The sequence below is a fragment of the Theropithecus gelada genome, chromosome 15 (assembly GCF_003255815.1).
Source record: "Theropithecus gelada isolate Dixy chromosome 15, Tgel_1.0, whole genome shotgun sequence".
Taxonomy (NCBI): domain Eukaryota; kingdom Metazoa; phylum Chordata; class Mammalia; order Primates; family Cercopithecidae; genus Theropithecus; species Theropithecus gelada.
In genome coordinates, this window is record NC_037683.1 from 67,683,176 (window position 1) to 67,694,110 (window position 10,935).

A 10,935-nucleotide genomic window follows, 5' to 3' on the forward strand; every position below is an offset into this window, starting at 1 on the left:
AAAGAGAAGGTAAAGAAGTTCTTAAGGTCCTTATGTTTTAAATGTTATCTGTCATTAGCTTTTCTACTCACTCATTTAGAAAGAAGGTGCTTGCCTTGTTTACCTACTTTCGGTGGTTATAATTAAGAAATGGTCCCATAACTCTTATGGAATTTTTATTGTAGATTTTTTTTTTAATATGACATCAAAGCCAACAGTCAATCTTGTCAAAGCAGTTAAAAAAGAAAAAAATCAAGCTTATTTTCAACTTTAAGACACAATGTTCATTGTCCTTTTTGATATAGCAGCCCCCAAATTTCCTTTTTGTGACTCATTAGATCCCTTTTGAGAATTTTCTTCAATTTAAACCGTTTCAATTCTTATAGACCTTTAAATGTTTATACAGATTGATGGAAATGTGGCATGGTCTACTCTCTATCCTTCCTTCAATTCAATTGTGTCAGTTATTACATTGTGCAAATTACAAAATTTCATTAATTAAGGAAAGGTCTTTATCCTAAGGGAAGCAGTTGAAGAAGTGAAATGAAATTCACATCTCTTTCCCTCTCCCTTACTCTTGCTTTCCTTTGGTGGTTGTGTGTGTTTGTATGTGAATACATAAAAGGTGGCTGATTCAAGGAATTGAGATAGGAAATGGCAGGCTGGGTGGGCAGAGAGTAGATGACACTTAAATGTATTTAATTCACTTTATATTATTAATCATGTGTGTACATATACATTTATTGTCCTTTTTGGTGTCCACCAATTATAGCAGCTAATATCTAGACCTCATTTTGGAAATGAGAAAATGGGGCTGGAAGAAAATGATTAACGTGCCCAGGTCACACAGCTACCAAGTGGAAGACTCAAAGTCAAAACAACATTTGTTGTACTCTGAAGCATGTACTCTCTTTACTACAGAAGGACCTTTCTTCAGGAAGCAGAGCCCAGATATTACAGAGGGTCCCATAGCTTGCATTTCCTAGTGTGGGGGCTTGTGCATAGAAGGTGTTAAGAAAATGTGTATGGAATTGCTTTGAAGGAAGAATAGGGGGAAAATGTTTTAAAAGATATTCCTTGATGAAGAGTCCTGGGAATTGAGAAATCCAATACCAGGGGTGGGAAAGTCCAAGGCAATTACTTCTGCGAGTGTTAAAAACCTGTTGTGTGTTTTCTTTCTTTGCCGAAGGAGACGGTTGTTTACATTATGGGAGATTGTTCCGGTCTGTACCAAAGAGCTTGTTAAGGGTGACAGACAGGTTTGTTGCACGAATGTGCACTCCAAATTAGATGAATGGTGAAATTATGAAGCAATCAAACGGCAAAGCTTTTAGCAGACTACAGTACATTGCCCTTTTTTGCTACCCCTAGGCCTGTTAGCATAAAAGAGGCCATAAAGATAAACTGCACAATATTATTCAAGTCTCAGAGTTCAACAAACATGGGCAGCCGGCATTTTATGGCAAATGTAGTCAGGATTGCTTAAAGCCACTTCTCTCCCCCACACACTGAGTTAGTCCCGCTTCTTTTTTTCTTTGCCAGGACGATATTAGACAGACTAGGGCAAGTCAAAAAGAGCGAGAAATTCTGGACGCGGTGGCTCATGCCTGTAATCTCAGCAGTTTGGGAGGCCTAGGCGGGCGGATCACCTGAGGTCAGGAGTTCGAGACCAGCCTGGCCAACATGGTGAAACCCTGTCTCTACTAAAACTACAAAAATCAGCCAGGTATGGTGGCAGGCGCCTGTAATCCCAGCTACTTGGAAGGCTGAGGCAGGAGAATCACTTGAACCCGGGAGGCGGAGGTTGCAGTGAACTGAGATCACACCACTGCACTCCAGGTTGGGTGACAGAGTGAGACTGTCTCAAACAAACAAAAAGAAAGAGTGAGAAACAAGAACTCCTCTCCTCCCTTTCTTCACAGCCCTTGAGGGGAGGGAAAGAGGTGGGCAGAAAAAACTTCACCCTAGTATGAAGAAGTGAGTGACAGAAAAGGTTTTTTAAGTCAGTCAGATTGGAGAGACTTGTTATCCTAGAAGAAGTTGGAACTTCAAATATAAGAAAAAGAAGAAGGGGAGTGGCTCGTGCCCAAGTCTAATGTGTCTGCTAGGAAGGAGAACGGCTTCTCTTCACTGGGAAAGGGAAAGGAAAATGCCTCCTCTCACTATGCTGGGGGCTGTACATTAGGGGGAGGACAGGTGGAGGGGAGGCTGTTAGCACCAGAAGGAGACCTGAGGAGTCATTGATCCAAGCCTCCCATTTTAAGGATAAGATGTACAAGGTTCAGAGATTGCAAGTGACTTGCCTGAGACTGCCCAGCTATTTTATATTCAATTCTGTGCTGTTCTCACCACAGGCATTTTGAGTGAAGGTGGGAGGATAATTGATGTATACATAAATGTACATATTTTTTAACGGGATATAGCTGAGGAGTCCAATACTTGAAAGTGAAAGATGCAAAGATGCTCTAGTTGAAGGTGGGAGTAGAGATGGGTAGGAGTGTCCTGGAATCCCACCCCCTCAGTCTCTCTTTGCCCCTGTGGGTCCTAAAAGGTAGGCTCTAGAAGTCCCAGGGATCTAGGGAAAACTTAAGCACCAGAATATTTGATGAATTTTTTCTTTTTCCACCAATCCACTAAAAGTTATTTTTTTTTCTCGGAATCCTCTCACCTTACCTAATGCAAACACTCTTCTTGTTATGAATGCTGCCTGAGCAGGGGCTAGTGCCACATTTAGAGAGAGGCAGCCATTGCTGACATCGATCTGCTCTTATTCTGACCTGGGAGGCATAGACACAGAGACTCTAAGAGAGGAAGTAGCGGCTAGAAAATGGCAGAGCTGGGACACCATGCTGAATCTGTCTGATCCAGAGCCCATGATTCTCTCTTCACACTTATACTTTATCTCCAGAACACAGGGTTGGTCCACAGTATTAAAACTTGACTGTGCTGTGTCTTTGGACATTTTTTCCCCATAAAGGAAAATGATGACATTAAGATGGGGTCTAATACCCTTTTCACTTTAATGTTCTGCAAGTTGATATAGTTTATGGTACAAGCTAACAATTCACTTAAAAACAAGAGAGATTGTTTTCCCCAAAGTATGCACGTATGGTTAGATGTTGACATTCTGGAGGCCATGGTCCACAGATAGTATTTTGTGCATGATTGTTCTTTTTACAGATCACTTATAATCCAAAACCATGTGAAAGATCTTTTGTTCTTTCATGATCTGTTCAAATCCTACTATCTCCCCCACCCCAGCCACCTTATAAATCTGGTCTGTGGCTGTTTGGGGTCTGTTTTATACGGCTTATTAGGAATAAAATTTGAATGTTTCTATGTGGAGCCAAGTCTTGGTCACGTAGGCAGCCCGCCAATTTGTAGTAGCATGGTGCATGGTTAACAACCTAAGCCATCCCAACTGCCCCATGTGGACAGGAGGGGTGGGTGGTTCCTGATATTCCAGGACAAAGTGAATAATTCAGTCCATCATACAGATGTTTGGACCACATAATAGCCAACTGCAGGATAGTTAGTAACATCTGTTATTTTGTAAAGTCTCCTCCCTCACTCTATTGTCTTTATTTCACAAATCCACATTTAGAATATGCTTTGGAATTTGATAGGCCCCATGGAAGTGTGGGAGGCCATCTCTGAGATGCTGGAGTTTCAGGCTCATCCCCCACCCCACCATGGATGGAGAATAGAAACACTGATTACTGTGCAGCTTAGCTGTTAGCTGTTTGCTCCCTTGAAACAGTGATTTGTTTATAAAATGGTGTGATTTCTCCTGGAGAAAAAGAAACAAAACCAAACCCAACTGCTATGTTTAGAGACATTTTTTAAATGAAAGGGCTATGATAGTAAACCCACCCAGCCAGGAAGACTATACGTGAGCTTTCCAAATCTGTCCACTAAAGTAGGAATTTGAAAGCGCCACCACAAATTGCTTTTCACTTCAACCAGGATGCTGATTATGATCCCCTGGCTCCATGCTGCTCTCCTATTACTTGCACATGAATTTAGTTACCCAGTATTTTAATTACATGTGTAGAGCAAGTTTTATGTTCTCTTCTCTGACTACTCATAAACTTCACAGAGATCACCCCAAACCATATTGTTCTTAAAATAGTCTGTGCCTCCTGTCGTTGTAGTAATACCAAATGACACTTTCTTGACCCAGCCCTGTTGTATTAAGTACATTAGGCTCCTGGCAGGCATATTCTTCCAAACCTCAGTGTAGTTTGAGTTAAGCTTGTCCCTAGTCATGGAGCTCTATGTCTAAAACATACCATTAGAGAAACATGATCGGCAACAAGCGTAAGTGGGATTTCAGTAGCATCCTCTGAACCCACACATCAGGTGTTTGGGTCAAAACCATAGGCGCTGGGGTGGTGTTTATTTTGCTTGTTAGCTATGATTAAAAAAAAAAAAAAAAAAAAAAAGAGCAAGGATTTCACACGTTCCCATCCCCCAGGTTTATTTTCCTTTCTGTTCTAGGCTGTCATTTTGTGGCTTGAGAACCACAGGATGTACCTTTTGTAATTACGTGAGAATTTTGATTTCAGCTGACATGAAAGTCCAGCCACAATATTAAATGTCACCCAAACTTCACATTTAGAAACTCTGTATAAAGAGAACACTCTATGTTTTACAGCGAGGTTGTACTGTTACAATTATCCTTTCCCCCCTTTTTGCTCCAGATTATTTGACTGCAATGGGAAGCAATATAAATCAGTCACTGGCCACATAATAACTACTCAAGTCTTCCTTCTGCGCTCTTAAAAATACAGAAGAATATCATCCCTCTAGCAGATTGTTGATAAATCAGACTCTAGCCATAATATTTCAAGTGACACGGCCATAAAATATGAGTCCTGAGTGCTTTCCTTCCTGAAATTTCACGAATTGTAACATAATTCATCAACACACTGTTTTTTTTAAAAAAATTCACATAAACAGGCCAGCACAAAAAGTTGTTTTAATAAAGGAGTAATATCACTTCCCTGTATTTTTTTAGAAAGCAAGTATTATTGACCCAGCTGACTGTCATTGGCGGGTAAAGGGCTAAGAGTTCTTGACTCCAGAGTTCTGATGTGTTTCTCTAATTCCTCGTGGCTCTCTGGGGGATGAACATAATGGTTTATACCTGAGACAACCTGGGAATCATCACGAAATAATTCTAAACTGTAGTGAATCTTGGAATTTATCTCTATGTTATTATACGATTGGATAGGAAGAGAAGAATCCAATGGGTACTTTTCTCTTTTGGTATCCTAAGGTTAGGTCATCATTATGACTGGTTTGCAACCTCCTCCCTTTCACCCCAAAATCCATGACTTTGATGACTTATTTAACTTTTATGTATAAGTTTGTTAAGTTTTTAGAATTCTTGGGTCTTCTATGGTAATTCTTTAAAAAAGTAAATTTCTTTGGGAAAAAGGAATTCAGAATGAAAACAGATGTTTCACAATTCATGTGCTTGACAATAATTTCTCTTTAAAATAACAATAAAATCCGTAGCTCAATGTCAGAGAAGCTCATATCAGTGGTTCTGATGAAAAACACTTGAGTATTTCTCTGATGGTGGATCATGGCAGCAGAACTGTTGATGATACTCTACTGTGAGTTGAGTTATAGTCCTTAGTTAAGTAACTGGTTATCTAGTTTTCTTTTTCTCTAAGATTTGTTGAAAAGTCTCAGTTAAGTGAGCATGAAGGTTTCTAGGTATGCATGTGGGGTATGTGGAGATTGCCCACTGTTCATAGAGTTGCAGACTAGAGACCATATGTGCAGCAAAGCGTGGACGCCTGCAGTGTCCTTGGCTGGAAATGCTGGGTCAGGGCCTAGAATTGTTCCAGAGCCTTTCCTCTTGTGGTTGCTTGGTTTCTAATTTTGGTTTCTAACTGTACCAGCCATATTACCACAAGACCACAGCTGTAAGGTGGCACTGGGAAGAAAGGAAATAAGTCTGTCAGATCCCTCCACTTCCTGGTAGATAGATTAAATGACTCCATTATGCTTTAGTCGTAGGTTTTATACCTTGGAAAAGGATTCATAGGCCATGTATCTAATTTCCCCAGACTCCTCTTCATGTTGCCCATCAACCCAAACACCCACATTTCATAGATGAGAAAATAATTCAAAGAATCAACATTTCTTGCCCAAGTTAAAACACCTAATTTTTTCTTTCTTCTTTCTTCTATTTTGACAGGAAGAAGGAGAGTCAAGAGTGGTTCCCACTGAAAAGGATTGGGAGCTAGAAGATAGTTCATGTAATTTCTCAGGGCCTTGCTTTCTTTATCTGTAGCAGGAAGACTAGATAATATGTGAGATCTCTTCTAGCTCTAAGGTTCTGTGTTCTTTGTTTGGGGCCTGAGAAAATAAAACTGAATTTGGGAAGAGGGGCAAAATAAATAAAAAAAGAAAGCAAGCAAGAGGGACAGCGGTTTTTGAAGGAAGAAATAAAAAAATCTTAATGCATGGGAATGAAGAGAAACTCAGAAATAGTACCTGAGTTGAGCTTTTCATAAAGACCTGAAACTTAGGAAAAGTGAGCTTGGTTTTTTTCCTCAGAAAATTGTGGGAGAAGTTAAAAAAAAATTAGGAAAGAACTATAGGCATAGAATAAAACGAAATTGAATTATAAACCTGACCAGTGGATAACAAGAAAGAACATTTTATAGATGCTAAGCTGAAGTACAGCTAGAACTCCAGTACAGCATAATTTCCTTTTGTTCAGCATTTTCTCAAGATTTCTACTTAAAAATACTGAAAGTATAAAAAGATGTATGGCTTCATTCAGATATAATAGGTATAAAGAGGTGATGGACATATCTTGGAGTTATCATTTGAATGATGAAGAAATGTTTGATTGATAAAGTTGTTTATAAAATTTATAAAAAGACACTGGGTGCAGTGGCTCACACCTGTAATCCCAGCACTTTGGGAGGCTGAAGTGGGTGGATCACTTGAGGTTAGGAGATTGAGACCAGCCTGGCCAACATGGTAAAATCCCATCTCTACTAAAAATACAAAAATTACCTGGGCGTGGTGGCACACACCCGTAATCCCAGCTACTCGGGAGGCTGAGGCAGGAGAATCATTTGAACCTGGGAGGTGGAGGTAAGCAGTGAGCCGAGATTGTGCCCCTGTACTCCAGCCTGGATGACACAGTGAGACTCTGTCTCAAATAAAATAAAAAGAGTTGCATATGCAGTATTTTTTCATGCTGGCCAGCTCAGTAGAAGTCTCCTATCCTCACTTTTGGATCTGTGTAGCCCATTGAACCAATAAAGTCAGAGAATGAGGCAGAATGTAGGAGAAGATTACTGACTCAGTGATCACCAGGAAGCTTACAACACTCCAGCTGAATTTTGTCAAAATTCAAATAATCATTTTCTTTACTTGTGAGATAGATTTGCCTAAACCAATTTATACCTGTTTTTCGTGCTTTTTAAATGCCTGACCTAATCTTTTGATGTAAGTTCAGTACTGACATACATAATGCAAACCTCATCCCAACAGTTTTGTGGGAATGAAGATGTTGGTCATCTGTCATGGATAATGTATACTCAGATTACTTTTTAGTTACCATCACGATGATTCATTAGTTAGGTACCTTTCCATTTTGTTGATGAAGAAACTGAGGCTCAGAGAATTTACATAACCTGCTCAAGGTTACTCGGTGACTAGGGTTTTAATCAAAACGTAAACGACTTCAAAATCTTTAGGATTTCCAAGTTACTCATCGGAGCTGAGAAAATCCAGAAAAGACTGTGAATCTGAGATCAACATTTTTAAGATGCTGAAGGCATTTCCAAGTGAAAAATTAACTTATCCTTAAAGCCATTTTTTAGGAAGCTATTTATAGTTGGGTACCTGAGAAACACTTCTCTCCTACTGAAATCATTTCTTCAATGGCCTCATACCAACAAAACCGTATGAAGGAATATGACCCCATTTTCCTAGCTGGTGCTCCAGAATGTTTGAATCCATTGACTGTTATGTGGGTGTAAAAATGATAAGAACGATGACCAATTAAAAGCTAGAGCAGTTACTTAACCTGTGGTTAAAATCTACAACATCATCCTAGCAAAAACTCTTGAAAGCATAAGATAGTATAAGTAGAGGAATATTTTGCAACCTCTGTGTATACTTTTTTGTTTTAAGTAAGGAAAAGGGTACTAAAAAGTACGCTGCATACAAATTGCACCTTATGGCTGAGGTCTGTACTTCAGTGCTCTCAAGGAGGGAACCGAGGAAATAATGCATGGGGAGGTGCTGAAATGTGACTGATCTTCAGAGGCATTTTGCTGTATGTTAGGAGGCCAAGCTTACACTGAGATAGCTCCTCCAGTTGCTGATAAACTCAGAAAAGAGGAAGAAACCAACATATTCTCTATCTGCCTTCACAGCATGACTTAGAACCATACATAGTTATAGCTAGAAGGTCTTTTCCCTGCCAACTCCCTTGTTTTACAGATAAGGCCTGGAGAGGTAAAGCAACTTTTCCAAAGCAATACAGTCAGCTAATGGAAGAGCTGGAAGTAGAAGCCAGAACTAATGAAGCCTAAATTCAGTGTTCATTTGGATTGACGTAGTGCAAAGAAACCTTACAGGAGGAAGACTGGGCAAGGAGTGAGAGCAGCCTACAATTTGAAGGCCGATCTAAAACAGATGCACTGAACTAACAAATTTATAACAAGTTTCAGTGCAGCTAAATTAGAAGGGGCTAAGTCATTAACCTTGCAAAAAGAAATTTATAAGCACTGACTAAACTTGACCTTAAGCCAATCACGTGTTTCCATTTCCCAGTGTCCCAAGAACACATAGATGAATGCACACAGGCACCACAGCGCCACTTCAGACTTCTCTCTGCAGAAATATGAGTTAGAGACACACTGCAGGAAGTGTCGAAGATAACATTTCCTAATAGGCCCTGTGTTTTCTTTAATAAAAAATAATTTTGGTGAAATCACTCATTGTAGAAAAAAATAACCTTAAATGATTCATAAATAAGAAGGCCTGCCCACAGATTAGAACTCTGTTGCAGGTTAATTGTCTCCTGTAGCTTGGAAACACAAATCCTCTATTTTCTCAGAAGGCACGGTGGAAAACATTACTGCTGTCTCCTGATGCTCACAGAGCCCCTCTCTTCCTCGGTATATGGGAAGATTGTACTTCTTTCTCTCTCTGAAATTAGTCTTGGCTGTATGACTTGCTTTGGACAATGAAGTGAAAGAGGGAATGGGTTATGCGGCTTCTGGGCTGCTTAAGAGCCAGTGTGTATGTTTCTATTTTCACCTCTCCAGGCTGCCTGGGCCAATGGCTGCTTCATTAGTTCAGAACCCACTGTCAAATTAAGATGTCACAGAGCAGAGCTTCAGTCAATGTGGGACGGACATACAGCACGAGAAAGAAATAATTGTTTTGTCATTTTAAGTGGCTCCGATTTTGGGATGGTTTTGATAGCATAATTTAGTTAATCCTGATGAGTAAAGCATCCTTGATAGGCTCATGCTTTTTAGCGATAACATGGTTTCTGTAAATGTCTAAGCATTTGCACGTATTTGTTGAAAAATATAGAGAGGTCAAGAGTTAGTTCTCTCACTGTGCCTGAGAAAAATTGCATAATCATAATATCTTCTTCCCTTGGATGGTGCTATAGTTTATAAAGACCTTTCTCAGAAATAACTCTTCATTTCCGTCTTACATCTGTGAGATAGATAGCTTGGGTGACACAGTTTTTGTTTTTGTTTTTTCAGGTGGGGAAGCTAAGATTCAGAGAGTTTAAATGACACATCTACAATTGGAAGGCGGCAAGAAGACCGTGCTCCATTCACTATGATATTCTGCCACTGGTCTTCAAATAGGTTGAGACAACTTTTTCAGTGAATTCTCCTTGTAGGGTGATGGAAGTTTGGAGGAACTAGCCAACAACAAATATATTGTATCTCGGGGAATACTAATTTTTTTTTTTTTTTTTTGAGACGGAGTCTCGCTCTGTCGCCCAGGCTGGAGTGCAGTGGCCGGATCTCAGCTCACTGCAAGCTCCACCTCCCGGGTTTACGACATTCTCCTGCCTCAGCCTCCCGAGTAGCTGGGACTACAGGCGCCCGCCACCTCGCCCGGCTAAGTTTTCGTATTTTTTAGTAGAGACGGGGTTTCACCGTGTCAGCCAAGATGGTCTCGATCTCCTGACCTCGTGATCCGCCCGTCTCAGCCTCCCAAAGTGCTGGGATTACAGGCTTGAGCCACCGCGCCCGGCGGGAATACTAATTTTTATCTGACCCTGTTATGAAACAGGTTCACCATGTATGGGTTACTCTAGCACTTACATGAGTCTGGTGAGACAGAACTCTCATACAAGCTAAGCAAAGCAACTTTATTACTCACAGATTAAACAGCAAGGAGCAATAGAAACCTCAACTTCACCGCACACTCATTTCCCAAGGCTGAGAAAAGCCACCCAGGGCAGATGGGGGTCTCATCTGTGTGTGATCCACATCACACTGCAGCTGAGGTATCTCCAAAGCATTCTGCATTGGGTTTTTATGCCCTGGGGGGACACTAGGATCACTGGGCCAAAGTGTTGCAGGACATCATGTACTAGGAGGGATGGGAACAAATCTATTCCAGGTAGTTCCTCCTTATCTCAGCATGTTGCACTCTTAGCACATTCTACAGTGATTCTCAGGGTTATATGTGAGAAATGGGGAGAGCTGGGTCAGCCAAAGCCATCAGGGTGCCCATCACCATGATTAACATGTGGTGGGACTCAATATATATGGCCGCAGTTTCCCTTCTAATGTGAACCATATCCTTTCTCTTCCCATTCCACCTTAGTTCCTACCTTAGTAGCTAACTTCTGCCTTTCATCAAATATGCTTGAATTTTCTCATTGAGTGGACAGAGACTGATATCTCCCAATTAAAACAAATACTTCCTGGCTAA